The sequence below is a fragment of the Brachyhypopomus gauderio genome, chromosome 15, assembly GCF_052324685.1.
Source record: "Brachyhypopomus gauderio isolate BG-103 chromosome 15, BGAUD_0.2, whole genome shotgun sequence".
NCBI lineage: Eukaryota > Metazoa > Chordata > Actinopteri > Gymnotiformes > Hypopomidae > Brachyhypopomus > Brachyhypopomus gauderio.
In genome coordinates this window covers 12,255,473-12,267,180 of record NC_135225.1, presented here as the reverse complement: position 1 = coordinate 12,267,180, position 11,708 = coordinate 12,255,473, and the positions used below count along the sequence as shown (strand labels likewise).

General features: G+C 43.5%; 2 long non-coding RNA genes across 2 annotated transcripts; both read left to right on the top strand.

Moving 5' to 3' along the window:
* Positions 1-2,986: 2,986 nt before the first annotated feature.
* LOC143476737 (uncharacterized) lies at positions 2,987-4,198 on the top strand. Its single transcript, XR_013121374.1, has 2 exons — positions 2,987-3,621; positions 3,920-4,198. It is a non-coding gene; the product is annotated as an uncharacterized LOC143476737 (long non-coding RNA).
* Positions 4,199-5,606: 1,408 nt separating this feature from the next.
* On the top strand, positions 5,607-6,295 carry LOC143476887 (uncharacterized). Its single transcript, XR_013121413.1, has 3 exons — positions 5,607-5,789; positions 5,938-6,064; positions 6,157-6,295. It is a non-coding gene; the product is annotated as an uncharacterized LOC143476887 (long non-coding RNA).
* Positions 6,296-11,708: the final 5,413 nt, after the last annotated feature.

Here is an 11,708-nt window from a genome sequence, read left to right as displayed (position 1 = left end):
TTTGATGATTTCCATTTAGGTCAGGATTTCTTAGTATACATTAAACACATTAGATATAGGTGTTAGAGATCTTTTTACATATACGTGTGTTAATCATGGCACTGAAGCCATCCTCGTTGCTTCAGTAGGCCTCAGATGTGTTTGTGTTCTCTCTGGACGGCCTCGGCTTAGTCCTAATCTGATGTTCCTCTGGTGTTCCTAAACTGACCTCGCTGGAGACGCCTAATCTCCACTTGGAAGGGACTACGTCGACACCCAGTCTGTCACGCCATCACGTGGATGCCGAGCGTGGAGAGGGCATGCGGGGGGAGAGGCTCCTATGCATCTGTCAAATCAGTGTTAATTATTTCATGTGTTGTCCAATCACATTTAGTTGATCACCTCATGTTCACCTTGTGGACACCGTGTGTATTGATGATTGAAAGTATAAAAGATGAGAGTTCGGAGTGGGGAATTAGCTCTCTGCAACAGACACCATGTGTGTGTAACTGAGATCTCTGGATTAATCCATGCTTTGTTAAAATAAATCATTGTACTTTATTATCTAACCCAACTGCTTCTGACTGTTATTGTGCTCACCATTTAAGGGTTTCAGAATTTCTAACACAAGTTCAAAGACTGCTGTGTTTTAGCGACAACATTCCAGACAGCGCCATTCAGCTAGCAGGGCTAACCGCGTTCAGAGCGGATAGGCGGATCTGCTAAATAAACATCCAGATGGACTATTCATTATTGCCGAAGTCAGTCCTCCCTAAATTCCATTAACAAGTGGACTTTGCAACGAGAGGAGCAAACGCGCTGGATGTTGTTTATACAAACATCCCCAGCGCATACCACCCCCACCTCGCATTCTCAGACCACATGTCTCCCTCCACCCATCCTCACCATCTTCTACAGAGGCACCATAGAGAGCATCCTGAGCAGCTGTATCACTGCCTGGTTTGGGAACTGCAATTTCTCCAACCGAAAGACCCCCCAGTGAATAGTGAGGACAGCTGAGAGGATCATTGGAGTCTCTCTCCCCTCCGTCATGGACATTTACACCACCCGCTGCATCCGCAAAGCAACCAGCATTGTGAATGACCCCACCCACCCATCACACAAACTGTTCTCCCTCCTCCCATCAGGAAGAAGGTACCGCAGCATCCGGTCCAACACGACCAGACTCATCCACACACACCCAACCAGTTATCCGTGACAAGGTGAAGGCATTTGCACTAAACATACTACCTCACTTCGACAGGGACTCCTTTTGCACATATATTGCGTATTGCACACGGCATAATCTGCACAAACCAAAACCTACCTCTTACACTTACAATCTTACACTACAGTGTCGGTCTGCACTGTCTAGTGTACTGTACTGTCTGTATTGTGTTGTACTGTCTGTCCACACTTTGTGTTGCACTTATGTTCTGTTGGCATTGTGTCTTTATGTTGCACCATGGTCCTGGTGGAACGTTGATTAGTTCCACTGTGTACTTTGTATGTAGTTGAAATGACAATAAAAACCTCTTGAACTTGAAGTTGAATATTGAGTAAGCCAATTTTCCAATCGATCATTGCTACTAATAATTTGATACGAGGTGTGAATATTAGTTAAAACCTTAACCTTAAAAATTTCCTATAATTGAATTTAACCCGGGGCACAGACACGGTCTCAATTCTGTTGGAACTAGTTGACACTCTTGGCTAGAGGTGGGCAATACTGGGAATTTTGTTATCAATCCAATACAATCCAAGTAAATGCAGAGCAAGTATCACCGATACTTTTTAAATATTTAAGCTTCATTGATCCAAAGGATCCAAAGACCTTGGATAGCATTACGCCAAACAGTGTACATGACAACAAAATACTTTATTATCACAATTTTTGTTTTGAAACAATGGAACAGTAACAAAACAAAATTTATCTTTACATTAGGAAAATAAAGCTTTTTTGTTTTTTTCATTTCAATTAGAATTGTTCTTAGGAAAAATTAATAATAAGGAATTTTCTTAATTTCAGTGCAATTATGTTTTCTTCTTAAATAGAGAAGTGTAAAAATATATCACTCAACACAACTTAAAACAAAATCCTCTCAGACATTTTAACACTCCGGTGGTGTCTCACTCTGTACTGTGGCGTCGAGAGTGCTGAGTGGGCGGGCCAGGCTGAGCCAACCTTCATGGCTGTTTGGCTGGTGCTGCGGAGATGAGATGTTAAGGTTTTTCTTGGAATTGTCTCTAGACGTAGATCAAGACCATCAGGTTTCTTAATCAAGATTATAAATTTTTTCAGCCCTCAGAGTTTGTAACAGGCACTGTGAAACACGGTTCACAAGACACGGGTGTCAGGAAAGAGCAGGAAAGTTTAATAATAGTACGCGTAGTTAGTAGCCTTCCCAGAAAGGGCCGCAAGAATGTCTCCAAGAGTCTTGTTCAGTAATCAAAAGTAATTTTCTTTATTTGCAGACAAACCATTGTGAGTATTAAAAACGAGGGGACCATTACCTCCCCCTTATACATCAAGCTTCCTTTCTATTTCCCCAGTCACCCATATATACCCTTTAGCCCCTCCTCAAATGGACAGAGGACTACCACCTCAGGTATAGGTAGGAGAAACATTTAAACACACAGCTTATGAGTGAGGTGTATGCATGACAGTTCTTCTATCACCACAAATGTAAGTGATCACTTTGTCCCATTAAGTGATTTTAAATCCAAGTATGCTTACTAATAAATATCAGTCCTGCAGGTTCATCGTCACCGGGTCTTCCCCCATAGGTGCACCTTGGGACCCAGGACCTGTACAGAAAAGCCACAGCTGACAGTTGGAGAAGGAGAGAAGTTCTAACTGATGAGCAGACATACAGATAAGGGAGTAAACTGAATGTCAGAGTGTTCTGATTGAGAGTCACAGACAATAAATCACAAATTCCCTTACAGGTGGAGGGTGCGCTGCTGTGTGCTATGAGACACGGTGCAGCGCTACTCTTATGGCGCATTTCCACTAGGGCCTGCTTGGCGCGGTACGGTTCGATACGGGTCGGTTTGTGAGTGTTTCCATTAGTACCAGGACCCGTTTAGCCGGCCCCTTTGGGTACTTTTTTCGTACCGACTCGATCGAGGTTCTAACCGTTCCGAAGCGGTACAGTTCTGTGACGTGGAGGAACAGCATGACACTGATTGGCCAGGGAGTGTCGTCACAGGTTGCGTCAGGAGAGCGACTCCTCCGCTATGCTATGGACTCCTCAGCCATTTTTAAAACCCAAGGAGCGAAGTCTGTTCCCTGGTCAAACGCCGAGGTACAAACCTTTCTGTTAATAATCAGCGATCAAAAAAATCCAGGGCGAACTGGACGGGGCCACTAGAAATGTAAAGGTTTTTAGCGAGGTTTCCGCGCTAATGGCCACTCATGGCTACCAGCGGTCCGTTCAGCAGTGCCGGTCGGTCCAAGCTAAAAAAGCTTAACGCGATTACCGGGTGGTGAAGGACCATAACGGACGCAGCGGAGCAAACCGCAAAGACTGGAAATGGTTCCAGCAAATGGATGTCATATACGGTCACCGGCCATCCAGTAACGGAAGAGAAAGAGCTGGACAGACACGGCAATGTCGGTGCTGGAGGCCACGGAGAATGGTGAGTGTATTGTGATTTCACAGTTTTACTACTAGGCTCGTAAAAGATGTAATATGAACGTAATATGAACGCATCTATTGTAAACGCAGGAATTTAGAGCTGTGTGTGTAGTTAATGTTACCACCACAGTCACTACTGTACAATAGCTAGCTCTTAGCCTTGCTAGTTGCTAGTTAGCTGTAGCCATAAACACAGCACGAGCAACGATGACGTGCTACACATTTTGTGCAGTTACGCTATATCGTTGTTCCTTCACAGGAATACTTGTGTTTAATATTTGTTATTTTTTACGTTCAAGATTCCCCTTCCACTGACGAGGCGAGCGGAGTTGGCGGAAAATGTTTCCTTCAACCGGGCTTTCCTCGGGGTGCTTGGCGAACTTGTGAACACCATGCGAGACAGACGCCAGTAAAAGCACACAAAATGTTGCTTGTAGTACTATAAATATTTATTTCATATAAAGCTATACGTATATATTTGCTTTTTGCACTTTTTTAAAACTATAACTATATTATTTACATATGTTGTACTTTAAATATCTATATTTCATAATAAAGTTTGATTTCATTTGATTGTATGACTGATGCTTTTTATGCAGGGTGTGTTCAGCCTGTTTGAGTAATACCAAATTATTATCAATAATTAGAGCAACCACATACAATAATGAAGATAAAGATAAATAAGATACAATAATGCTATGTGTTAAGGGGCGTCGACCGGTGTTGTGGTCGTATACAAATGATGTCACGACACTACAACCCGCGCGCCAACAGCGACTCCACCCACATTGGGGTGGTTCACCATTGTAATGGAAACACAACGCGACCGTACCGTTCCGTTGCGAATCGACCCGTACCGAACCGTACCGCGCCAAGCAGGCCCTAGTGGAAATGCGCCATTAAAGACAGAGAGTAGACTTTGGTGAATCTGTGTGCGCAGCCGTCAGTGCGTGCAAGAGAAAAAAAAAATCTCAAGTATCGATATTTTTACACTCAATATCAATACCAGCTTTGGTATTGCTGGTAATACCTGGATATGGATAAATCTCAAAATAACATAGCACATGCTAACATATGACCCATGGTAATGCATGGGTAACATAAATGATTATATAATGAAAAAGGTACTTAGGCAGGCCCCATTAATACCTAACACATGAGGTATCCTAAGATGTGCATTTATAACAAATACAAATCAATGTTCAGATGCTATAGACAAAGGATTTAGCCTGATCATCAAACTTCAGTCCAGAGTTATTAATTGTACTCTGTTAAGGAGATAACGGTTGAATAAGACTCGATAGCCTTATATTGTTGATAGGGATCCTTCCCCTGGTTAGAATGATGGCAATTTTGGTATCTGTAGACTGGTCTCGCAAATTACTTCCTCTAGGATAGATTATAATTAATGATGGGCAACCGATACCGAGGCTTCAGAGATTGTGTCACTCTTCCTGTGCGTTTCATTGGCTCAGAGTTGGACAACAGGTGAGTAGTTTGTCACTAAACACAGTATTTAAGATGCACCATTATAACTTAGCAATGTTGGGTTGTGAGGAGTTTGCATTTTTGTGAGTTTGTAGAGTTTTGATTGTGATAGCTAGCTACTGCTGGCAAACTGAAATCCAAGGTTTGGGATCAATTTGATCTCATTCCATCAAATAAGGTAATTATATTTTCTTGTGTTTTACTGGTTTGTACTGAGAGAAAATATGCTTCTTATAAATCTCACCCCTTTGTCTTAATCATCTCCTGTCTGTCAGATCTCACCCCTTTGTCTTAATTGTCTCCTGTCTGTCAACCCCTGGTGGGGGCAACCAGTGTGATGGCTACCCACATTTGCATGCCCAGCACCTCTGTCCTTTGTTTGTATATCCTATGTCCTTTGTTGTATATGCTTTGATGTCTTAAACCTAAGGTGCAACTACCCAACCAAATGTAGATTGCACCTTCATCCCCAATTTACCCCCCCTTAAACTCCTCGTCTTCCTCCTCTTTCATTCCACAATGTATAAAAGGCTTGTCACATAGACCCCAGTAGATCTGGTCGTGCTCCACCTTATGTTACATGCTCTGCGTGTCAATAAACTTGTCAACACTGAAGCCGTCCAGTCTCCTGACTCCTGAATCTGATTCCTGAAGGCCGAATTTCTAACAGTACTTATCAATGTATGTTTCAAATTTTTATTGTACAATTAATGCAAGTCCCAGAAATAATTACTACTACTTGTGTGCAAAGCATTGAATATCCTGGAAAATGTATAAATAATGAAACAGTATGCAGTTACATTATTTATTATTATTTCTATTATTATAGGTACAGTGTTTGTTATATACACAAGAGTTGTCATACAACAAATACACGTCATCCATGTTGAGACACTTGTGTGCTCAGCATGATGGCGAGGGAACACATGCCACTGCAAATGCTGGAATTCCTGATGGTAAGCTGATGAGTATGTATACATACTATATAAAATTGCTTTGTTGCTATATACTCTATGTAGAAACTTACTCTCAAATTTCTCCTACACAGTGTCCAGAAAAGACAGATTGGATGAGGCCTTGGTGGACATGATGATCAAGGATGAAGAGTTTAGGAATTGTATCCAAATCTTTGACCCATCCTAGATCATTCCAAGCCACAAAGCTGTTAAGGCAACGGTGGATGCCAGATACACCACAGGCAAAGAAAAGGCTTTCAGCTGTCAGCTTGATGGCAGATATGTGGACCTCCATTAGCATGGATGTCTACCTCAGAATAATATGCCATTATATCACAGAGAACTTGGATCTGGCAACTGTTCTCTTAGGGGTACCGTATTTGCCAAAGAGCCATTCAGCAGATTATATCACTGAGGTTGCTGCAAATGTGATGACAGTGTGGGGAATCAGGGAAAAGGTCTGTGGCATAGTTACAGATGGGGCCCACAACGTTGTTGCAAGCATCAACCAGCCGAATTTGCGACATATTCATTGTTTCGCCCACATGCTGAATTTGATTGTGAAAAAGTCCCTTGGTCAAACCTCTGAGCTGGAAAACATTCAAAGTAGGGCCTGTAAAATAGTGGGACACTTTAAATTGCACTACTGCAATGGAGAAGTTGTTCAAATCAACATGGGTTTGCCACAAATGAAGTTGATTCAGGAAGTGGACGTTGGAACAGCACATATGCAATGCTACAGTGGCTGTATGAGCAAAGAGAACCATTGGGGGCTGGCTTGGCATCACTTAACATAGACAGTGAACATTTCACTACTGATGATTGTCAGTATCAACCAGTGCCTGACTCTACTGCAACCTTTAAATCAGGAAACTGTTGAACTGTCAGAGGAGAAAAGAGTGTCCGGTTCAAAGGCAATTCCGATCTGTAAAATGTTGAAGCATTTGGTTGCAGTACAATGTGCAAGAATGGGTCCAGGCATTGCTAGCACTTAAAGAATCAATTTGAATGATAAATTCAGTGGATAGGAAAAAGTCACCTCCTTCTCTTTGGTGACACTAAAGGATCCCCGATTCAAGAAAATAGCTTTCACCAACTCTACAAATGCACACGTCGCTGTTGACAGGCTAACACGGGAGTGTGCTGGACTTATGGATCAAGAAGGAGAGGAAATGTCAATGTACCTGAACCAGAACCATCACAGAACTTGTGGGCTTTGTTGGACAATCATGTTCAGTCCCAGCAACATACTTGCAGTGCATCTGCCAGTGCCACTGTTGAGATCCACAGGTATTACATGTTAAAATTACTGTTGAAACGGCAGAATAATGTATTTCTGTCATTCAATGACCTTTTTTCTGTCTTGTATATATTTGAAAGAGCCACATCTGGCTTGAGGACAGGACCCACTAAAATATTGGGCTGCACAAAAGACTATATATCCAAACAATCCATATTGTGCATACCAGCATCGTCTGTACCTTGTGAACGTATTTTTTCTAAAGCTGGAGAACCAGTCAGCCAAAAAAGGAGCTGACTGAAACAGACATCTGTTTTTATTTCTCAATAAAAATCTTGCCTAAATCTTTTGTCTGTGTTACTCATAGAAACACCATTTATTATATTTCTGGGGGAGTGCTTATAATTATTTTAATTTTGTGTAATGTATTGTGATGAAAAAACAAACAAACCATACTATTTTTAAAACCTTTATTGTTGAAATGGTTTTTGAAGCCGTCTCAGTGTTACAGTGAGGTCCTATGCTTGAGTGGCTGCTATGGCTTCAGATTACCACCAGATGTCACTGTTATTACTTATACTGAAGCATTGAAGCTTCAAATAATTTTTGGCACAATTCTAAGTAAAGCCTCAAAGCTTCATAAGGCCTCATTTGCCCATCACTAATTATAATCCAGTGTCTGTCTTGGAACATAGTTGTAAAAATCTCTAAAATTTATCTCCTTGGTTATCAATGAATTTCAGAGAGAAAGAAGGCGGTATGTGGTGAATCTGGAGAGTCAAGATAAGATTTGTTCCTCAAATTTTATGAGGAACTGTCCTTCTGGGGGTTGTGAATTTTGGATCTCCCCAGCAGAAGGGTGCTGGGTAGAAAACCTTTCTTGGCATTTTTCACTTCATGCTGCAGAAACATTAAGGGACCAGAGTCGGTTATTTTCTCAAACTTTATTCTGGGATGTTCTTCCTGTGATTGTGATCTGTAGGTCCTCAGATCAAGGGAGTTGTTACGTCCAGTTCTGCCCTCCTCCCTGGTCCCGCCTAGTTTCCCTGTTTCTGTGCTTTCCCTCATGTCTGCCCCCCCCCCACCCCCCCCCGTCTTGAGTGCCCACACCTGAATCTCGTTTCACTCCCCTGTTCAGAGTATATCATCCCATCTATTTCAGTCCTCCGTGTCGGTCATTGTGTTTCGTGAGTACTCTGTGGTCTAGTTCCATGTTTCCCCCTTTTCCTGACTTGGTTCTCCTTTCTGCTAATGTTCTAGTTGTGCTCTGTGTCTGTTTCTGGCCTCCTGTTCAGTCTCCCTGTGTTTGGTAGTTCCCTTCTGTGGTTTTGTTTCACCTGCCAGTGTTTGCTTCTGTGTTTAGTTAGTCCTTTAGCTTTGTCTTTCTTGTCATGTTCACCGTTTATTGATAGATGCTGTCTGTTTGACTTTACAGTTGTTTTGTATTTGTACCATGAGCGTTTGTAGCTAATTGTTTGTTTGGTACTCCGTGGTTTCTAGTTCTGTCGTATGGTATGTGTGTGTCTTCGTAGTTTATCATGATTAGTTCTGTCTCTTAGTGGTTCTGTCGTCTGTTGCGTACATTCTCCTGTGCTTTGTAGTTCTCGTCAGTGTAGTCTGTCTCTTGCTTTGTTTAATAAATTACCTAAGAACTTGCGTTTGCGTCACGCCTAACCCCTTGATTCGTTACATAATGACCGACCAATTTAAAGTGATGCAGCAGGTTACTTGTTCTCCTGAAAGAGAGGAAATTTCCCGTGATGAGGATTCTTTTCGGGCTAGCCTGGATAATATACAATCAGTCCTGACCAAGGACGCTTTTGGCAAATGCGTTGCTTTGCCTTCTCTAGCTCCGTGCCCGGATATAGACCATGGGGAAACTATGTCCGCTGATTATTTTATTTTTAGTGTTAGTGCTTTTTATGCGCTCTCAACTAAAGTCCAAAGCACTGGAGTGGGCAGACATAATCTTGTCGAGACGCTTGGGTGACGCATGGACAGTGAAGGGCTTCAGTGACCTAATGCGGACTAGGTTTTCTGGTACTGCCATCCGGCCCTCGTTTCAGCGCAGTGTGTGGAGGAGGGTGAACCCAGGGGTTAGTGCTGGTGTTCCTCAAGTCTCCATACCCGCCTGCATCACCCAGGTCTCCACGCCCCCTGCTGACATCGTTCCGTTGGCCACGCCCCCTGCTGACGTCGTTCCGTTGGCCACGCCCCCTGCTGACGTCGTTCCGGTGGCCACGCCCCCTGATGACGTCGTTCCGGTGGCCACGCCCTCTGATGTCGTTCCGGTGGCCACGCCCTCTGATGTCGTTCCGGTGGCCACGCCCTCTGATGACAACGTTCCGGCGGCCATGGGGCCCAATTACGCTGATGACGTCTGCCCGGCCCCTGTTGAGGTCGGCCCGTTGGCCTCGTCCCCGGACGACTCCTGCCCGTTGGCCGCGTCCCCGGCCCCCGACGTCGCCTGCCCGGCGTCCCCGGCCCCCGACGTCGCCTGCCCGGCGTTCCTGCCTGCTGACGTCGCCTGCCCGGCGTTCCTGCCTGCTGACGACGTCGTCTGCCCGGCGTTCCTGCCTGCTGACGACGTCGTCTGCCCGGCGTTCCTGCCTGCTGACGACGTCGTCTGCCCGGCGTTTCTGCCTGCTGACGACGTATTTTTTCTAAAGCTGGAGAACCAGTCAGCCAAAAAAGGAGCTGACTGAAACAGACATCTGTTTTTATTTCTCAATAAAAATCTTGCCTAAATCTTTTGTCTGTGTTACTCATAGAAACACCATTTATTATATTTCTGGGGGAGTGCTTATAATTATTTTAATTTTGTGTAATGTATTGTGATGAAAAAACAAACAAACCATACTATTTTTAAAACCTTTATTGTTGAAATTGTTTTTGAAGCCGTCTCAGTGTTACAGTGAGGTCCTATGCTTGAGTGGCTGCTATGGCTTCAGATTACCACCAGATGTCACTGTTATTACTTATACTGAAGCATTGAAGCTTCAAATAATTTTTGGCACAATTCTAAGTAAAGCCTCAAAGCTTCATAAGGCCTCATTTGCCCATCACTAATTATAATCCAGTGTCTGTCTTGGAACATAGTTGTAAAAATCTCAAAAATTTATCTCCTTGGTTATCAATGAATTTCAGAGAGAAAGAAGGCGGTATGTGGTGAATCTGGAGAGTCAAGATAAGATTTGTTCCTCAAATTTTATGAGGAACTGTCCTTCTGGGGGTTGTGAATTTTGGATCTCCCCAGCAGAAGGGTGCTGGGTAGAAAACCTTTCTTGGCATTTTTCACTTCATGCTGCAGAAACATTAAGGGACCAGAGTCGGTTATTTTCTCAAACTTTATTCTGGGATGTTCTTCCTGTGATTGTGATCTGTAGGTCCTCAGATCAAGGGAGTTGTTACGTCCAGTTCCGCCCTCCTCCCTGGTCCCGCCTAGTTTCCCTGTTTCTGTGCTTTCCCTCATGTCTGCCCCCCCCCCCCCCCCCCCCCCCCCCGTCTTGAGTGCCCACACCTGAATCTCGTTTCACTCCCCTGTTCAGAGTATATCATCCCATCTATTTCAGTCCTCCGTGTCGGTCATTGTGTTTCGTGAGTACTCTGTGGTCTAGTTCCATGTTTCCCCCTTTTCCTGACTTGGTTCTCCTTTCTGCTAATGTTCTAGTTGTGCTCTGTGTCTGTTTCTGGCCTCCTGTTCAGTCTCCCTGTGTTTGGTAGTTCCCTTCTGTGGTTTTGTTTCACCTGCCAGTGTTTGCTTCTGTGTTTAGTTAGTCCTTTAGCTTTGTCTTTCTTGTCATGTTCACCGTTTATTGATAGATGCTGTCTGTTTGACTTTACAGTTGTTTTGTATTTGTACCATGAGCGTTTGTAGCTAATTGTTTGTTTGGTACTCCGTGGTTTCTAGTTCTGTCGTATGGTATGTGTGTGTCTTCGTAGTTTATCATGATTAGTTCTGTCTCTTAGTGGTTCTGTCGTCTGTTGCGTACATTCTCCTGTGCTTTGTAGTTCTCGTCAGTGTAGTCTGTCTCTTGCTTTGTTTAATAAATTACCTAAGAACTTGCGTTTGCGTCACGCCTAACCCCTTGATTCGTTACATAATGACCGACCAATTTAAAGTGATGCAGCAGGTTACTTGTTCTCCTGAAAGAGAGGAAATTTCCCGTGATGAGGATTCTTTTCGGGCTAGCCTGGATAATATACAATCAGTCCTGACCAAGGACGCTTTTGGCAAATGCGTTGCTTTGCCTTCTCTAGCTCCGTGCCCGGATATAGACCATGGGGAAACTATGTCCGCTGATTATTTTATTTTTAGTGTTAGTGCTTTTTATGCGCTCTCAACTAAAGTCCAAAGCACTGGAGTGGGCAGACATAATCTTGTCGAGACGCTTGGGTGACGCA